The following is a 20005-nucleotide window of genomic DNA, read 5'->3' as shown; positions in this document are numbered from 1 at the left end:
TTCATGCCTTTACACTAACTGTTCCAATACCTGGAGTTTACTGCCTCCTTTCAGGATCCTTGACCCTTTTCAAAGCTCATTTGCGTTTATCACTCTATGAGAAGTTTTTCTTGCTCCTTCCCTCACTGCAAGTGCTTCTACACCCCAGTGAAATTAGCTCACATTTAATTTGCATGTGCTTTAAAATTACTTATGTTTTATAGAAGTTACATTTTAAAATTACTTATATGTCATTTTAAATGATTGAATATAAACTCCTTGAGAGCAAAAACTATTTAATTATTTTCTTTGTACCCCCAGAGTCTAGTGCAATGCCTGGCACAGAGTAGACATTTAAAAATTACCAGTTGACTGACTCTTTAATCAAATGCTATGGAAGATACATAGAAATATAATACATGGTCCCTGTCTCCCAAAAGTTTGTCATAGTGTTACAAGAACATTGCTTACTTGAATACTTTGAGAACCCTTGATTTCACTTCCAAATTACTCACTTCTTTAATCAACACAGACTGTAACTGTGTCTTAGTAGGTCATCTATGTGGGTTGCTTATGCTGAAAAATAAATCGTTTCTTCAGATGCTCAACCTTCTGGTGATGAACCTTTCAGTAGTTAAATAGGCTGGTCCTTGGACAATAGGCACATCCATGCCTGAAGTCTTTCTACTTTAATAGGAACACCCAGCATTCACACTACAGTGGATGGCTTTTTCTTCAATCCCCACCCTTCTTAACCTCTCTTTAACACTTGTAACTCCTGTCCCAAGGCCCATTGGTATGGAACTCTCTCTTCGCTGATGCAGCTGAAGGCCCTGCCCTGTGTGAAGGGCAGGTCAGAATTGGCGAGAGAGCTGGAGAGCTCTAGCCTTCTTCATTCCCCTTCAGGATTCACTAAGCTTCTAATCATCAGAGCTCTTCAAGAAAAGAGTTGTGGGGCAGCTAAGTGGGGTGGTAAAGCACCAGCTCTGGAGTCAGGAGGACCTGAGTTCAAATCTGGCCTCAGATACTTGACACACTTACTAACTGTGTGACTTTGGGCAAGTCGCTTAATCCCAATTGCCCTGCCTTCCCCCGTTCAAAAACAAAAAAAGAAAAGAGTTGCTTCAGGTGCTTCTAGTTAGAGAGAGAGAGAGAGAGAGAGAGAAAGAGAGAGAGAGAAGATGGAAGAGGCCAACTTCATTGCAGATCGCTGAAGGAAAAGACTGTAGAAAGATATGAAAGGAGGTGGCAATGTCTATCATGTCATTATATACAGCTTGCTACTCTAAAGATTCCAGGGAGTTTACCCTGTGCTGAGATCAAGGATCAACTTGATTGATCTGAGTTATTTCAATCCCAATGGTAGAGATCCTTCACTCTGTATTGTCCAGTATATATTCTCCTCTGTATGCCTTCTCTGACTTCTGTTTTGTTATGATTTGGATAAATGAGTTTCTTTGCTATTTGTTCTTTGTTCATTGTGAAACTGGTATTTGGTAGGAAAGGGGTCAAGCTTTGGATATAGAGCTTAAAGTTCTCCTTCCTTCTGTCATAACAATGACAAAGTGGGCAGAAGTTAGATTGAACTCTTACATTGTATCCCCTACACTAATAGTATTTAAGGGACCAGATAGATATAATCCTAAACCAGTGTCCCTTCTCTCTGATGAGAGCAGAGTGGCCTCTGGCCCCCATTTCCTGTTTCCCTTTCTGGCAGAAATGAAAGTCTCCCTTGAAGAAAGAATGGGGGAGGGTGGAGAGAAGAGGCTAGAAATGTCTATTCTGCCTCCCTTTGGACCATACAATGACAACCCTCTCCTTCCATATGGGCCTCACTACACATGAGGCCATTTCTTTACACATGGAGCTCTCTAATCCTATACACTGTTTACTATCTACTCCTCTGTCTCCTCTCTTGGTTTTCATGACACTGCTCTCTCTTGATTCTTCTGTCTGACCAAGCATTCCTTGATATCCTTTGCTGGATCATCATTGATATCACACTCTCTGACTCTAGGTGTATTCCCAAAGTTTTTTCCTGAGCCCTCATCTCTTTGGTTGTCATTCTCTATCTTTTGGTGATTTCATCAGCTTTCATGGGTTCAATGATTATCTCTATGTAGATGACTTCCAGAGATATCAATTCAGCCCTAATCCCTCTTCCAAACTCAATTCCCACATCACCAATTGCCTACTACACATTCCAAGAAGAATAGCTTATACTCATCTTGAATCTTACATGTTTAAAAGATAATTCATTATCTCTCCTTCAAACCTACCTTTCTCCTCAAAAGCACCACTATCCTTCCAGATACTCAGGTCAACACCTTCAGTTTCCTTTAATGCCCCTCTCTCTCCCTGACTCCCCTGTATCCAATCATATGCTAAGACTTGTCAATTCTGCCTCCAAAGTCTCTCAACCATCACTTTCTCTCCATTCACACAACTGACATCTTAGCATAGGCCCTCATGCCCTCTTGCCTAAACTATTATAATAGCTTATTAGTTGGCCTTCCTTTTTCCCTTCTCTTCCTTCGTCAATCCCTCCTCCAAGTGGTTGTCATTTAATAGCACTTTTAAATCTCAAAAAAAAAGAAACTTAAATCCTAAAATGTAAATCTCTAGGGCAGGGGGCAAGAGTAAAAGGAGCAATGAAAAAAAGGTTAAGGGCCAAGGATAAAATTGGATCTCAGGCACCAGTAAAGGAAACAATAGATTTGAAAGGAGTAGTTGCAGGAACCTCAGGTAAAGTCATCATCAGGTAAAAAGAAGAAAAGACATCCTTCAGAGAGAATGCCCTTAGACTCGTCACATCCAGCTTTGTCAAGCTTTCCATCACTTCTTTGTTGTATGGGATACCTGGGTTCCAAGAATTTAACTCATCCCTTCTTAGTGGGATTAGCTTTTAAAGAGACATGGGACCAATTAGTTTTCCATTGCTTCAGGTGTAAGGAGTGGGAGCTCTAACCTGGCGCCAAGTATCTCTGATTTTATGATAGCTAACATTTGTAGAGTGCCTCAAGGTTAGTAAAGCACTTTATATTTGAGCCTCAGAAGAACTAAATATTATTATTATCCCCATTTTATAGATGAATAAACAGAGGCTGAGAGAGGTGACGGAATGTTCACACACAGGCAGTAACTCTCTGAGGCAGGATTTGAACTCATCTTCCTGATCCTGGGGCATCTAGGTGGCACAGTGGATGGAGTGCTGGCCCTGAAGTCAAGAAGACTCATATTCCCAAGTTCAAATCTGGCCTTAGACACTAGCTATGTGACCCTGGGCAAGTCGTCTAATGTTGTTTGCCTCAGTTTCTTCATCTGTAAAATGAGCTAGAGAAGAAAATGGCAAGCCACTCCAATATCTTTGCCAAGATAACTCCAAATGGGGTCACAAAAAGACATGACTGAAAATGACTGAACAACAACAGCTTCCTGATTCCAAATCCAGCACTTTATCCACTATGCTGTAATAGGGAATGATTTAGAATACACTAATACAAATAACTCAAAGGGGTGATTATAAAATTATAGAAAATAATTCCTTACAAGTTATTTATACAGGTTAAAAAAGGGTCAAGAAAGTGAAAAGGAAAAGGACAAAGTATGTGTGTATGTAAAATATATATGTATACACACATATACAGATATATGCATATACATATGTGTGTGTATATATGTATATATGCATACATATACATATACATATATATGTGTGTATATATATATGTGTGTATATATGTATATATATGTATATGTATATGTGTGTATATATGTATGTATATGTATATATATGTGTGTGTATATATATATATATATATATATATATATATATATATATATTTACGTAGACTCGCCACTATCATTCTGCCAGCAAAGAAAAGGGCGCACCTCAAAATAACTTCTTATAGAGGAGTTCAGAGGCATAAATGATCATTATTAGCTTCATAGAGTAGGGGAGATTAGCACATTTATGGGGAAAATGTGCAGTGTAACAGTGTTGGTTAGTTTTGCTGATCTGCTTTTTTTCCTCTCTTTTTAAAAAATTCTTTGTTACAAGGGATGACTTTCTGGAGCACGAGATATCTGAAAATGAAGATGATATAAAACAACAGATATGAATAAAAGCATATTTAAGCCCCATGAAATTATAGGTGCAAAGGTGTATTGGCAGTGCTATGTAGCGAGCAGCATACTTCATCATTGCATTTTTGTTAACCTCATTCTGGATGCCCAGGGCAGTTGTTTTCCTAAGTCAGAATTCAAACGCATATCCCATCTTTACACACACCTACAAATGTATCTTAAAACATCCCATTTCTTTATTTTCATTATCAAAGTACTGTAGAGTTAGAACTGGAAGGTACCTTAGAGGTGACTAGGTCAAACCCTCATTTAGAAAAAAGTTTGAAGAAATCAAGGTCCAGAGTACATTAAGAAGTTAGGTGGGTTCCTCAAGGTCACACAGGCAGTGGCTGAACCAGAATTTGAAAACAGATCCTCTGACTTCAAAGTCCTTTCACTGCAGCATGATGAAATCTCCATTGACATCCATTTCAATTAAGCCACTCAGAATTAAATTACTGTAGATACTATGGGGATTACAAGTATTTCTACTCTCAAGAAGGTTGTAATCTGACAGAGAAGGTGAGACTAATGTGCCCAAGACCAGTTGAGAATGAAGACAGTGCTGTGTATTATCAGATTATATGTGCTGTAGCAATCCAGGGAAGAGAAAGAGCTCCCCATGGGCTACATACACACATTGGTTTTGTTATGTCCCTTATCTCAGAATGATATGTCAGAGAACTGGGATCATTTTGCAGAACTGTTTTCTTGAACTCTCACTTTAAGTTTTGGCATGGTGAATGACATTTGACTCACAGATGTTTACAAAGAAACATAGCATATTTCACCAAGGATTTTTTTCCTTCAAATATCTCTTTCCTTTGGGTCTATTTCAGCTCTGTCAGGCTTGAGGGCCATCACAACAGAAGAAACTATGTTTTTCTATAATTCAATCCCCCAGAGGCATGACATCCAAAAATCACAATGCAGTGCTGGAAATAATGACTTACCAGTACTGACCTGTCATTCCCTCTGGAATATGACCTTATGAAGGTATAACTTCCAGAAAGAACTTGACAGCCATCTCTGAATGCTGGCAAAAGGTGAGTATACTGGGAATTATTCTGATATGCAGTTCACACTCTCTGAAGCACCTTTCTTCATTAATTCTTCATCAAGACATGAATGAAACTATTTTCTCTTTGTCACACTAGGGCATGAGCAACACGGGGCAGGACTATCCAGGAAGGACAGGGGAGGGAAGTTAAATTGGAGAAAAAGAGATGATTTGAACAGATAATGTAGGTCAGAATAGGCATAGAAGGTTAGATAAGATAGAGAGAAACAGGCAAGCATTGTGGATCAAGAAGGTCCAGTGTCCAGGAAGTCAGAGGGTTGGCAAGTTGGTTAATTACGATGCTAGGGTAGAATCTATTGAGATTTTCCCTGTTTCATACCACTTAATGGATGTAAGGTTCCCAGGACAATTAGTTTTGACGTACCCAGGAGGACACTGAACATTGGGGATGAATTCCACTCATTTTAAATAAGGCAGAGGCAAAGATTCTAGGATTGCCTCACATTCTATTACAAGATTTACAAGATAAATGGCCTCCTCAATTCACATTTCTTCCATCCCAATGAGAAAAAGGGATCCCTCCATGAGAATCACTTTACCTTTTGAAAGCTGGAAATAGCTATTGTTGGAAAGTAAATTACTTTAACAAAACTTTAAAAGAAAAATATATAGTCATATTTTTCCAGGATCATCCTCTCATCTCTTCTCTCTCAAAACTCTTTCCCTTTGTAGTATTATCTATTCCCATGGGTTTGACAATCACCTCTGTATAGATTATTCCTATATCTCTACTTCCAGCCCTAAGCTTTTTTCTGAACATTGTCTTATATTCTATTGCCTGAGAGATATCTCTGTCAAGACGTTTTGCTATTTCTTCAAGATCAACATGCACAAAACTGAACTCATCTTCCTCCTTTAATATTTACCTCCACCATCACCACTTCCTTTCTGGGCCTCCCTGGAGACACTGAACAATTTGAAAACTTTGTTTGGTACAGCTTTATTCACCACTAACCACTAGGTCCACTGAGGGTGTCAATGCAGGCTCCAAACCCAACTCTGATCATCCTTGCAGAGAACTATAAAATAGCAAACGCTACCCCAAAGCAAAGACACTCATTCATGTTTTCTTCCTCGTCAACTTCGCTTCAGCTTTTAACCATTCTGCCTCTTAATATGAGTGTTCAGATTAATTTTCTCTATAAACACATAGGGAGCCAAACGACATACACTATTTGTATGCTTCTCTTTAGTCTTAGATCTTCTGTACCCTGAAGACCTCTTATGAGGTTAATTCTTTTTAAATTTTAACAACAACTTGCATTTCATAGGCATTTTAAACTTTGAAAAAAGCTTTCTTCAAAACCATCCAGTAAGCAATATGTGAGTAATGCAAGCATTAATATTCCCATTTTACAGGTGAGAAAATCAAGTTTCAGAGAGGTTAAGGGATTTTTCCAAGATATTAAAGTTAGTGTCTAAAGAAAAATAAAAAAAACGAGGTCTCCTAATCCTTAAGTCTAGTCAAAATCACTATAAGGCTAAGAATTCCCTTTCATCTCCTAATAACTCAAGTGCATAACCACAACTCTTCAGTGATATTAATATTCTTTGACTCGAGATCACATGACATCAGAGGAAGATTTTTGTAGTTTAAAAGATGGGCCTTATTTTAAGGAGAAGCTTGGGAACATTAAAAAAACTATGAAAATATCCAAAGAGAATCTAAACTACTGAATTTCCTCTGTACAACTTTTGGGCCCTTTTGATATGTATTTGTAGGATCTACCAGATCTGTATTGATGGATGAGTTCTCCAGATTATTCATTCAATGTATGGATTGAGGATCCAAGAAGCTGTAATATGGGGAAGGGGCCACATCCCAGTAAAACTGTCTTGGCAGATGGGCTAAACCAGGTTGAAGGTAACTGACATGCCTCAAATCCATCAGCAAGTTAGGAAGATGTCTACCCCAAGCATGAGAAGACTTCCCCTGGTGGAATGGGTGGATGACAACAATATTTCCCAATGGCCATGAAGGCAACTGAAGCAGGTACTGTAGAGTGCTTAGAGATTGGTCAGACATCAAATCTGCCAAGGTCATTCACTGTATCCCAGGCCATTGCTAGTCATTTTGACTTTTGTCGTGCCGCTGGACTTCTGTGACTCAGGAAGAGAGAGTGAGGCTGACAACTTTGTAAAATTTTGCCTCACTTAAATCTAATTCACGCTCAAGTCAAAACCATCCCGTGATGTCATGTGTCCTTTTCAAACATGAAGGATGAATAGCAATAACAACAAAAACAGTAACAACCTGTCATATTCTGGACAATAGGTATTCTTCGTCTGCTTAGTTTTTCTGTATGGATACCTGAGCTAAACTCTTTTGAGTAATTATGGACCTCATTTAGGAGAATTTTCTTCCAGCTTTGGATGCTTAATGTAATCAGCATTTTATCATCTAGAAGACTGCATCATCTGCAAGGAAAGACCTTGTCATATTGCAATTTGTACTGGATGTTCTCCAAAATGTTCGCAAAAACCTTTGGTGAGCATGCATTTCTCTAGTTTATGCCTCACTTGATAGTAGTAATCAGAGAATTTTTCAGCTATCTGTGCTGGCCACTGAAACTGCTTTCTCCAAAGTTAATAATGATCTCTTCATTGCAAAATCTAATGTTCTTTTCTCAATCCTCATTCTCTTTGATCTCTCTGCAGTCTTGGACATTGCTGATCATCCTCTCCTCTTTAATACTTTCTTCTCTCTAGGTTTTTGGGACACTGCTCTCTCTGGCTTCTCATTCTGCCTAGCTGATTATTCTTTCTCTGTCTTCTTTGCTGGAACTTCCTTCAGATCATGCCTTCTAAGCATGGGTGTCCTTTTGGGTTCTGTTCAGGGTCCACTTCTCTTAATTTCTCTATACTACTGTACTTGGTGACCTCATTGACTCCCATGGACTTAGTAACTATCTCTCCTGCTAATTCTCTGATCTACTTATCCTGCCCTCGCCTTTCTGCTGACCCCCAGTCTTTGCATCTCCAACTGCCTGTCAGACATCTTTAACCAGAAGTCCTGTAGACATCTTAAACTCAGTATGTCTAAAATAGAACTCACTATATTTCCCCCAAACCCTCCTCTGCCCTCCTACCATCGCTGTGAGTGTAGAGTATAACACCACCCTCCCAGTTCCTCAGACTCATAACTTAGGCATCATCCTGGATTCCTCACTATCTCTCACCCCTACTCCCCATATCCAGTCTGTTGCCAAGGCCTGTTGATTTCATTTTTGCAATGCCTCTTGGACATGCTCCCCTTCTACTGTGACACTGCCACCATTCTAGTATAGGTCCTGATCACCTCACGCCTGGACTATCAATGGGCTGCTTGGTGGATCTGCCTGCCTCATCTCTCCCCACTCTAATTTATCCTCCATTTAGCCACTAAAGTGATTTTCCTGAAGTGCAGGTTACACACCTACCCCAATAAATGCCAATAGTTCCTTATTGCCTCCAAATGCTATATTTGGCATTCAGAGCCCTTTATAACCTAACCTTCTCTAACTTTCCAATCCTCTTACACCTTTGTCCCTGACAAATACTTTTCAGTCCAGTGACACTGGGCTCATGGCTGTTCCACAAACAAGACACTCCCTCTCTCAGCTCTGGGCATTTTCTCTGGCTGTCCCGCAGGCCTGAAATGCTCTCTTTTCTCTGCTCTGCCTACTCACCTCCTTTACTCACATTAAGTTCCAACGAAAATCCCATCTTTTACTGGAATTATTCTCAAAGTCCTCTTAATTCTACTGTCCTGCTTCTCTTATTTCCTATTTATCCTGTATATAGCCTTCTTTGTATATATTTTGTTTACATGCTGTCTTTCCTATTATGTAAGCTCTCCTTGAGTGCAAGCACTGTTTTTTGCCACTTTTTGCATACCAGGCACTTAGTACAGTGTCTGACACATAGTAGGTGCTTAATAAATGTTTATTATTTATTAGACTTTAAGGCATTTTGTATGATTTTAACATATACATAGGGATATTTTGGTGGGAGAGAGAATTCAAAGGATGCTTTGCTCTACCAAATCAACATTTTTAGTGTCAAAAAACAAAAAGTACAGTAAAACATTATATTTTCTATACTTTTCATTCAATCACATGAGTTTCAAGATGTGATCTCTTGTACAGTATCATTCAGCATATTCTCTTCTATACATTAATCAAAGATGCCTTTGATCAGGTATAGATTATCAAATTTTTATATAGATAATAGTAGATACATCGGTTGATACTAGTATTCTCCTAGTCACCACCGACATGAGCGTCATCTACTTGGAAATAGCATACTTGGTTTAGTTCATTTTTATTGATTAATATCATTTTCTTCAGTGCAATTGCTACTTATTCATGTAGCATATCTGGGACTGTTGTGTTAGATTCCAAATGTGGTGACTTTGATGTCAAAAAGTTCATTCTGAAAAAAATTCATATATCTATTTTTTTCTTCCCATCTCATCCCTAAATGCCCTGATGAAGACTATTTGGGGGCCATTTTGCCAAGCTTTCTTCCTGCTTATTTGTCCTGCCTCACAATCTCACTGTTTTTAAGGCAACACTGATAATAACCTTCTACCGTCCATATGTAAGTAGTAGACACAACTAGTTGACATACTAATTATTTTGACTTTTCAAGCAATCTTTGCATATACATGGGATTTCTTGTTGAAGGGAAGTCTTTAAAGTAGCATTTTGTCCCACAGTACAATTTTTTTAATAATTAGGTACTACAAGTTGTAATGTCAAAGAGGAAATGGATTTATTCTTCTTATCCTTAAAGGGCATAACTAGGAACCATGGATGAAAGTTGAAAAAAATGTCAGGTTTAGCTTTAATGTATGGAAAAACTTCTTTAAAATTATTGTTATCCAAAGTAGAGTAGGCTATCTGAGGAGATGGTGGGTGATCACTGGAAATCTTCAAGCAAAAGCTTAATGACCACTGATCATTTATAACATAAAATGAATTCTTTTTCCAGAATAGATTGGATAAGGTGGCCTCTGCAGTTTCTGACAACTTTAAGATTCAGTGACACCTAAATGATAATTTCCTTTTGCTCACTGTACCTTTTTGTCAATTGCATGGAAATGAAGATGTGGTCTGCTACAGAATTTCATTTGCAAAAGTCTACCTGTTACCTTTTCATAACTTTCACCAAGGATGCTCTCAATTTGTTTGTATATTAGGCTCATAGAGATTTTCATTATTAGAAGTCTTCCAGTGGAGGGTTGGATAACTGTTAGAGAAGTTATAGAGGGGATTCCTGTATTAGATGAAAGGTTGTAATGAATTATCTATAAGGTCCTTTTCAACTCAAGACTCTATGATTCCCCTACTAATCAATATAAACAGCTTTTTTTATTTTTAAGTTAGGGCAGAATGTTTGATTTCTATGTAGTTTCATTGCTTTACTCTACAGGTTAAAATAGAAACAAACAAACAATACAGTAAAATTTTACTTAACTGGAACCTAGCTAGTTAAGGGATAAAGTTGGTTTACTGGAAATAATACTGAACCAAATCAGAAGACCTGAGTTTTCATCATCATTCTAACACAATAACACAAGTGTCCTGGAATAAATCATTTAACCTCTCTCTCAGTTTCCAAGTCTATATTTTTTAAAGTAATCCCTGCCATTAAACTATAGGGTATATTTCTTACTAACATGCAGTTAGATCAACACTCCAAATCATAAATTCAACAAACAAAAACTGGCAAATGTCTTACCTTAACCAATGGGCTAGCATCCCTTTCAATACTTTTTGACACTCTCAGTGACTTACAGAAAGGAAAGTTTTCAAACTAATTCATCTGTCATTTTTGTGAAAACTGAGATAAGACATTTCTGTTGGGTACAAGAGATAGTTTCACATGAATGAATTTGTACTTGTTGGCTTTTTCCCATTAAGTTTTGGTGGAAGTTCAATATGTCCTGGAGACTCTTAACACACTCACGAAAGAAATGAATTCCTGTCTTCCCAAAAGCAAGATCTATGATGGTATGGCACCCTGTGGTTTCCTGGAACTGCACTTGATACAATGAAGATTCTCTTCCCCAGAAAAGATGAGATAGGTTAAATCAACAAGTGTTTGTTGTCCACCTAGTACCATGTTGAGTTTCTGCTTCCTGTAGTCAATCACATTAAGACAAGTTCTCCAAACTTGGCTCTGACTCCAATGATTTCTTTTGGGACCATTCTGGTGTAGAAATTGGTGTTTACTGAATTCATGATCTTTCCTAAAGTAAAAGTATATCCAAAAAAACTTTTCTAAAACAGAATAATGATTTTTAAATGGGAATTTTTCACTGATTATTTTCAAAAATATATATTTCAGATGGTAGAAATGGAACATCTCATTACCCCCAGATTGTTGATTGCACTGATTACTTTCCCTTTCAGAATCTATTGAATAATTATTTACCATACCCTGTATATGAGCAATCAACTGTGTTTGGTACCCTCTGCAACCTGGAATAGAACATCTTTATAAGGAACTTTCATAATTCATAAGGATGAGTTTTACTTCTATTTTGCTTATAAAGTCAACAGTTTCATAATCTGTGACATTTTTCCCCCTGTAGAGTCCACAGCCAAAAATCTTGCTGTGACCTGAATGGGGAGAGAGGAACTCTGTATCTTCCAAACAGCAAAGATACCAAACCTCAAATTTGAAAAATATCTCAATAATCATCTAGCCTAACCCATACCTCAACAAGGATTCCTTCTATTGAACCCCTGGATCCATATCAATTAAAAAAAAACAGTGGAGTCTGAGTTTAGCCTAAAATAGGAAGACTTAAAGGGCAGGAGGACATTCTTGCTGCCCCCATTCAATTAGGATTCTCTGCTTCCACAATTCTATACAACTGCACAGTACTGTCATTTGCTTCCATTGACTAAGGCATGGCATAAGAGAGACTAGTCAAAACAAACATCTTTGGGAACATCGTAGCACCTCTAAGGTGAATAGGGTTAGGGATACCAATCAACTCTTTAAATTGCCATAGAAAACTAGATGGCTCAGTGCTTGGTCTAGAATCAAGAGCTAAGTTCAAATCCTGCATCAGATTCTTACTAGCTGAGTGATCCTAGGCAAGTCAAATATCTCTGCTTGCCTCAATTTCCTCAACTGTAAAATGAGCATAAAAGCACCTACCCCTCAAGGTTGTTATGAGGATCAAAAGAGATCATATTATAAAATGCAGTTAGCACAATGCCTGGCACATGGTATGTACTACACAAATGCTTATTCCTTTCCCCATAGCAAGCATGGCAATACTAGCCAATTCAAGAACACTATGCCCATCATTGTACTAGAAAAGCCCCTGAACCCCCTCTGCTCATTCATAAACCATCATATGGGTGCACAGGTCTTCAGGTAACACAGTGTGTCAGGGTTTAATCGACCCATGGAGGAAGCCCAGCTTCTGGCTGCGGAGCTTATTTATACCTTAATGAGAACAGTTTGGATTTTCTTTAGGCCTGAAAAGGGTGTGGCTTTCTGTTCCTCTCACTGTCATACTCTTTTTGTTATACTAGAGCCATAAAAGCAATTACTGTTTGGTTAAAGTTGAAAACAGCAATTTTAAATAATTAAAAAAGGGGACCATTTTTTAATATAATTACTATCATTATTTTTTACTTGGGAGCAAACAGGGAGATAAGTACCTTGTGAATCAATAAAAGCCGCAGCCCACAGTCTCTGAGTTTTATTTATCTGAGAGCTGTTTATCTCACTGAATCCTCCCAGGGGTGGGGAGGGGGGATAATAATTATTGCTTAATTATAGCAAAAGGGAATGTTCTTGTGCAGTTATAAAGCAGAGTGACTCAGAGATCTGCATTTATAAAGAACCATCTTTGGGCAAAACAATTTCTTAAGAGATTGCAGGGTACTGCAGGGACAGCAGACTCCTATAATTTGCTTCAAAGTCTTCTCAGGACATCGAGTCTTTCGTCAACCCTGACTCAGTCAAATTTTTTGATTCTCTCTTGAACAAATTGGCCCCTTCTGGCTGGGTTAGATATATATTGTGTATATGATGCATATTTACATAGTGTGTGTGTGTGTGTGTGAGTGTGTGTGTGTGTGTGTGTGTGTGTGTGTGTCTTGTGGAAGGTATATTTGTATTTACCTTAACCATTAGGGTTTAGCTGTCTGGCTGCCTCCATGGGACAGTTTGTGTGAGTGTTAGCACTTCTCTGTGTCCAGGGTTGGGGAAAAAAGAGAATTCCTTCTTCAGAGGATTTCTGAAGGAGGGAAGCCAGGGCTTTGTAAAGTATTATATATGAGAAAGAGTGGAAGAAACAAGAAATCACCTGGGAGGAGAGGAGATATGACGCCATTCTTAAATACTTTAGTTTTGGAATTTGAAAGGACCTCAAAGACCATTTAGTTTAGCCTGTACCTGACCAAGCATCCCCACTACAACATCACTTACAACCAGTTTTCTAGCCTCCATTCCAAGACCTCTAGTTACAGGGAATCTATTGTCTCCTGATACAGGCCATTCCATCTCCGGATAGCTTCTAAATGACAAGGTTCTCCATAAAACCTATCACAGGATTGAACATAATTACCATTTGTTGATTTGATTTGAAGACTTCTGTAACTGTTTTTCTCCTTACATTGAACCAAAGTTTTCTGATTCCTACTGATTGCTCGTAGTTTTGCCTTCTGCTGCAAACAGAGCAAGTCTACCATATTCTACCTGACAACCCTTCAGAGATATGAAGATAGCTATTCTATTCGTACAGAGACTCAAATCTTCACTCCTCCATGGTAAACACCCCCATTTCTTTCAATTCATCATTAGATGGAATAGCAGCCAATCTTCTCACCATGGGGTTTTTGTTTTCCCTCTGAATGGACTCCAGACAGTCAATGCCCTTTTGAAATTGTGGTGCCTGGAACTGAAAATAATATTCCTCATTCTATCAGACCAAGCAAGAATTCAGCAATCCTAGCAGACTATCGCCTCCTCTGTTCTTGGCACCGTGCTTCTCTCTTCTTTTTCTTGGGGGGGGGGAGGGGAAAGCAGGGCAATTGGGGTTAAGTGACTTGCCAAGGTCACACAGCTAGTAAGTATGTCAAGTGTCTGAGGCCGGATTTGAACTCGGGTCCTCCTGACTCCAGTGCTGGTGCTTTCTGCCCCTCTGTGCTTCTTTTAAAGCAGCTATATAGAGTATTGGCTTTTTATTGGACTCCATGTCCCATTGCTTGCTTGAGTTTCTAGTCCACTAAAATCTCCAGATCTTTTTTCCACACAAACTATTTGCCATTCTTCCTAATCCTATACTTTTACAATTGATTTTTTTACACATTTATCCCTAGAAAGGTTTCATCTTAATAGACCCTATCAGACTAAACAGTGTTTCTGTATCCTGACTCGTCCAATTTGTAAATTATTCGTGCCACATTTGAAAATTGGAAAAGAATGAAGTCTACGACTCTATCAAAGTCTTTAATTGAAAAAAAATGTTGAGCGGCATTTTAATTTTATTCTCAATGGAGACATTGAGGTATAGTGCATAGGGCTGGATTTGAAGTAGAAAACCAGAGATCTGTCACTGCCATTCTTCCTAATCCTATACTTTTACAATTGATTTTTTTTTTAGCTGAAACATAAGACTTCACATTTATCCCTAGGAAGGCTTCATCTTAATAGATCCTATCGGACTAAACAGTGTTTCTGTATCCTGACTCATCCAATTTGTAAATTATTCTTGCCACATTTGAAAATTTGAAAAGAATGGAGTCTACAACTCTATCCAAGTCTTTAATTAAAAAAATGTTGAGCAGCATTTTGATTTTATTCTCAAAGGAGACATTGAGGTATAGTGCATAGGGCTGGATTTGGAGTAGAAAACCAGAGATCTGTCACTTTTCCTGTATGACCTAGGGCAAATCACTTCACCTCTCTGGACTTCAGTCTTCTCATCTATAAAATGAAGGAGTTGAACTCTGCAATCCTTAAGGACTCTCCCAATTCTAAACCTGTGTTCCTATGATTCTCAACTTCAGGCATAGAAATAATACCTTTTCACAACTTTTACTTTGGCCTTGGCTAACCCAATGGTTGCCCTTGCAAAAACTTAGAAAGTCATGATGTTTCAAGACTTATAGTCAATCTAAACAGGCCAACTATTCTAGTTCAATCATACCATTATTGACATACAGCAACATGAAGTGTCCACATCAAGGAGAGGTTTGGAGGTTGTCTCCTTCAAAAGAGAACAAACTTACTCTTTGGGGCTCCAGAGGATGGGACTAGTTCAGTTTATAGAAGTTTAAAAGAGCTGAACGTCATCTAAATTTAAGGAAGAGTTTCCTAACAACTAGAGATTTGAGCAGATTTTTTCAGGCAGCAGTAGTGAACAATACGGCCATCTGCAAATTTAATATTCATGCCTCCTATGTCTTTTCCAAGTGATTAATGATAATGCTGAACAGAGCCAAGTTGATACGGAGCTATTAATGACTACTTCTTCGATCAGTTAATTTGACCAGTTCCTAAATCTACCTAATTATGTTATCATCTAGCCCATGTCTCGCTATCTTTTTCACAAGGAAGCAAGAAAGTTTTTGGTAAAAGCTTTGCTGTAGGGGCAGCTAGGTGACACACTGGCCCTGGAGTCAGGAGGACCTGAGTTCAAATCCGGCCTTAGACACTTGACACACTTACTAGCTATGTGACCTTGGGCAAGTCACTTAACCCCAATTGCCCTGCCATTCCCCCTGCAAAAAAAAAAAAAAAAAAGCTTTGCTGTAATTTAAGAATACTGTATTTACTATATTGGCCTGATCTGCTAACTTTATTAGGGATAAGAACTAAATCTGCAACTTCACTATTAAAGAGAAGTCCCAGAGAGGGAATTTCTCTACTGATTCAGGTTGGCAACATCTCTGCAATTTATAGTCTTAGAAAGTTACCTGTGACACTGATATATTAAGTGACTAAGTGATTCCAAGGCCCTAAGTGATTCCAAGGTCGACTCTCCATCAAACGCAATAATGTACTTAGCACTGTGGCTGACACATAGTAGGCACTTAACAAATTCTTATCCCTTTCACTTTCCCTCTACCCACTGTATCATGGTGTCTTTTGCTGTGAAAACTAACACAACCTCTTCTTCATGAAGCACATAGTAGGTTCTAAAAAAATGCTCTCTCTACACTCAAATAGTTGAGTAGTTCAGCTTTTTTACTGTGATCCATTGTCAACTTAAGCAGCAGTCCTGCCCTTCTTTAATTCTCCCCTTGCCTTCAACATAGCTTTAAAAGCTTTTTATTATAATTATTTTATTTATTTATTTATGATGGCAAATGTTTTTCTTAGTACAACCAAACCTTGGCTGTTTGAGGACTTTAACACTCAACAAGATCCTGCATGCTGTATTTTATATATTTTTCCCAGTTGCTTGCTTTTGCTTCCATCTTCTTTATTTTTCTTTTAAAAAACTGAGATGACCCATGAGTTCCCTGTATGAGCACAATAGGTCTCTTTATGAAGCACCTCTCTTTTATCATCTTCAATCAACTAATCAAGATGTAATAATGAATGATTTATGGTTGTACATTCAGAATCTCTTTCTTGAGAGCTTCTCATACCTCCTGAACTGACTTTCCCTATAAAATATTAGGCCAGAGAATGTTTCTCATCTTTTCTCTTAACCCTTTCAAATCAACTCTCCCAAAATCTAGGGTATATGTCAGTCTAGGACAAGATTTCGACTTTCTGTAATATCACAAGTTCAATGATGAAGCCATTCCTTGCTCCCAATGTTTATATCATTTCTACTTAAGCAACCATTTTCTCATTGTTAGTCAGGATCTTATGCAGGATAACAATTTCCCTTGTCACTTCCTCAATGAAACTGACTTTAAGACAAGCTGTGAATTTATTGGCCCCTCTCCTTTTTTTGAGGAGAGAAATATCACTAGCGCCAGATAGCTGATGTCTCCATTTTATTTGGGTGCTGGGTTTGTGTTCTGTTTCCCAAACTTCTTATCTATGTTATTTTATTCTCTTGTATCCCCTCAACTTTTAGCAAAGTGACAGGCACATAAAAAGTGCTCAAAATATATTGAATAATATAGGATGTTTCCTTTTCTCACTTTGGCCTTCACAAATCAGTCAACCTGATAAAGGGAGTGAACAAAGGAACCAATGAAGGATCTATTGGTAGTCTTGGGATGTCAGCACTGTGGAATAGTGAAGTTGCGGTAATGTTAACCAATTAACGAGAAAATATGACTAGCTTTGTGTTCAGGACACTACAATTTTCTCAGACAATTGGGGATTAGAGTATATTAATGGTTAGTATTTTTTGTACCTTAGGATTTTTTCAGCAATGGACAAAAGAACACTCAGCAAGTAGGCTTATGCCAAAGAAGCAATTTTGCATGAGGGAAAGAAGTATTTATGGAAACTAGAAAGCACATGGGGAAATTTCTAGCTTAGAATGAATATACAAATCCGTATATAAATAAAATATAAAATTTTTTAATAGTAACCCTAAAGATAGAAGACACACAAGTATTCTTATAAGTAGAATGTTAGTAGGTTATTAGTCTGTACCTATTCTTAACCTTGTTTGGCCTCTGATGTAGATACCACAGAAAAGCAGAAAAGGTTTCCCAATTCCTCCCACTTATCCCATGAGAGAAGAGGAAGAGAGTCATTGCTTCCCTTCAGGAGAGTAACAGGGAAAGAAGAAAGAAACCAGAACTTTCAGAAGAATTGTGTCTTTTAGTTCCTCCCACTGTTTCTGTTCTGATCTGCTGGTATAGTAGTCTTTTTGCCTGTTTCTTAGTTACTTCCCCTGAAGCCTAGAGACCATATCATAAGTTTTATATTCTAGGCTCTGAGTTCAATGCCAGTCCAAGGATCAGTGAAGATGTCCCACTTTTTCAAAAAAGAAATAAAAAAATCAAAGGGGCCCTACCTCGTTAATAGAGAATTTCTTGCTCAATTCAATCACAGTACGTATCCAGTCTCTATCCCTAATAAGGTTAGTCTTGTTTTCTAAGAACCATTGTTCTGGGAACAATATTGTTCACTGGCAAAATTGTGAATCAGGTTATCACACATCCTATTCCAAAAGCTAAAAAGGAACACAGTATCTACCAAGAACCAGAATACGACAAGAGATAACTAAGGAGGCAGGTCCCTAACATGGGGAAAGAAATTGTCTATCATTTTTATTCCCCAGAATTGAGACTATTATTATTTCCTGTGAAGGTTGATAATAGAATGAGGCGGGAGTGAGAAAGCATCCAAGCATTACAGGTAATGTACACGCAGGTGAGAGCACAAATGGAATTGGAAAGGCAAGGGAGTAAACACTGATGATGAATGAAGTCGCTTATTGGCGTAGGGAAGATGTTGGACCTAAGGAATTCAGGACAGAGGAATTAAAGGAAAAGGTAGAAGAGATGTTTTTCCATGTCTTTGTTCATATGATTTCCCTTCCTTATATTTATCATCTGTATTAGCCAATTGAGCATTTCTTAATAGAATGTTCTTAGCAAATAACATAGGTATGTCATTTCTTCCCTTCTAGATTATGAACTCCTTGAGGGCAGAGTTTTTGGTTTAATCTTCTTTGTATCTCCTTCAGTCCTTAACCCAGAGTTAAAGTGGTTTTTAAATAGATGCTAATTGATTGTCTGACAGATTATTTATCTTTACTAAAGTTCTCCATGAAAAAAAATACAAAGGTGTAGATAGAATATAGATATAGATGCTAAATATAGACAGAAGATGCTGCCAGAGGACTGGGAAAGGTCCAAATGATGGCCAAAGGTAGAGTTTAGCTCACTGGTGTGACAGTATTTTTAGGTGTGTACAATTATCTTTCTGAATAAGCTGAAAAAAGTGTTTCTTGACAAAAGGCTGTAGAAAGAGAGGTCCACAGTTCATACTAGTGAATTCAGGAAAATATTAAATATCCATAAAAGTGGGGCCCTGAGAGAACCCAGATAAATTAACCCCACAGTCAATCTCCAAAAAGATAGGGATTAGTTAGGAGATGTATGTTCCTCTCTGTGGATCTCTGTTAGGAGATGCACGTTCCTAAATTCTGTTTAAATCTCCCCCCACATAGGGTCCCATCTATGTTTTCCTGGTCCTAAGAAGCAGGTAAACTCTTCATCAGTCCTCATCTGCCTCTTAAGCCAGGTCCCAGTTGTTGGCTGGTATCGTTCCTCAAAAGGAGTCAGGAAAAGCAGAATTTTAGAAACTATGAGTTGAAAAGGATCATAGCATCATAGATCTAATTCTAGAAGGAATCTTGAAGGAGACTCATTTTATGGACAAGAAACTGAGGCCTATGGAAGCTAAGATACTTCTGCTCAAAGTCACACAAACAGTGATCATCACCTGGGATTTGAACCTAAGACCTCTGATTGGAGAGTCAGCACCCTTTCTACCATACCACATTGATATGAGACCGACATATATTTGACCACAAATCGCCTCTCCAACACTCCCAAGAAGCTGTCATTACATCTTGGGCTCAAGAATATCTGGTGAAGTTTCTGGCTTATGTTCTCATTTTCTATTCCCAGATTAATCTGGGACAGGCTAGTCCATGGCTGTTTATTTCTCTAGGCTCTGATATGAAAAAAATCATGGCAAATCCTACTTCAAACTGTGTGACATGGAAAAGTAGTTTAAACCTTTTTCTAACTCAGTTTCCTCATTTGTGAAGTAGGGATAATAATAACTCCTTCTCTCTCAGGTAGATAGACAGATAGATAGATAGATAGATGAATAATATACACAAACCTTAAAGTGCTATATAAATGTAAACTTTTA

General features: G+C 38.1%; 1 protein-coding gene across 1 annotated transcript in view; it reads right to left on the bottom strand.

The window, feature by feature from the left end:
* The window catches only part of LOC118838637 (60S ribosomal protein L15-like), a 101416-nt gene that overhangs the window by 44159 nt on the left and 37252 nt on the right, over nt 1-20005 (bottom strand). The window lies entirely within an intron of this gene.

This window comes from Trichosurus vulpecula, chromosome 1, assembly GCF_011100635.1.
Source record: "Trichosurus vulpecula isolate mTriVul1 chromosome 1, mTriVul1.pri, whole genome shotgun sequence".
NCBI lineage: Eukaryota > Metazoa > Chordata > Mammalia > Diprotodontia > Phalangeridae > Trichosurus > Trichosurus vulpecula.
The sequence above is the reverse complement of the archived record's forward strand: the minus strand, read 5'-3'. Positions and strand labels throughout refer to the sequence as shown.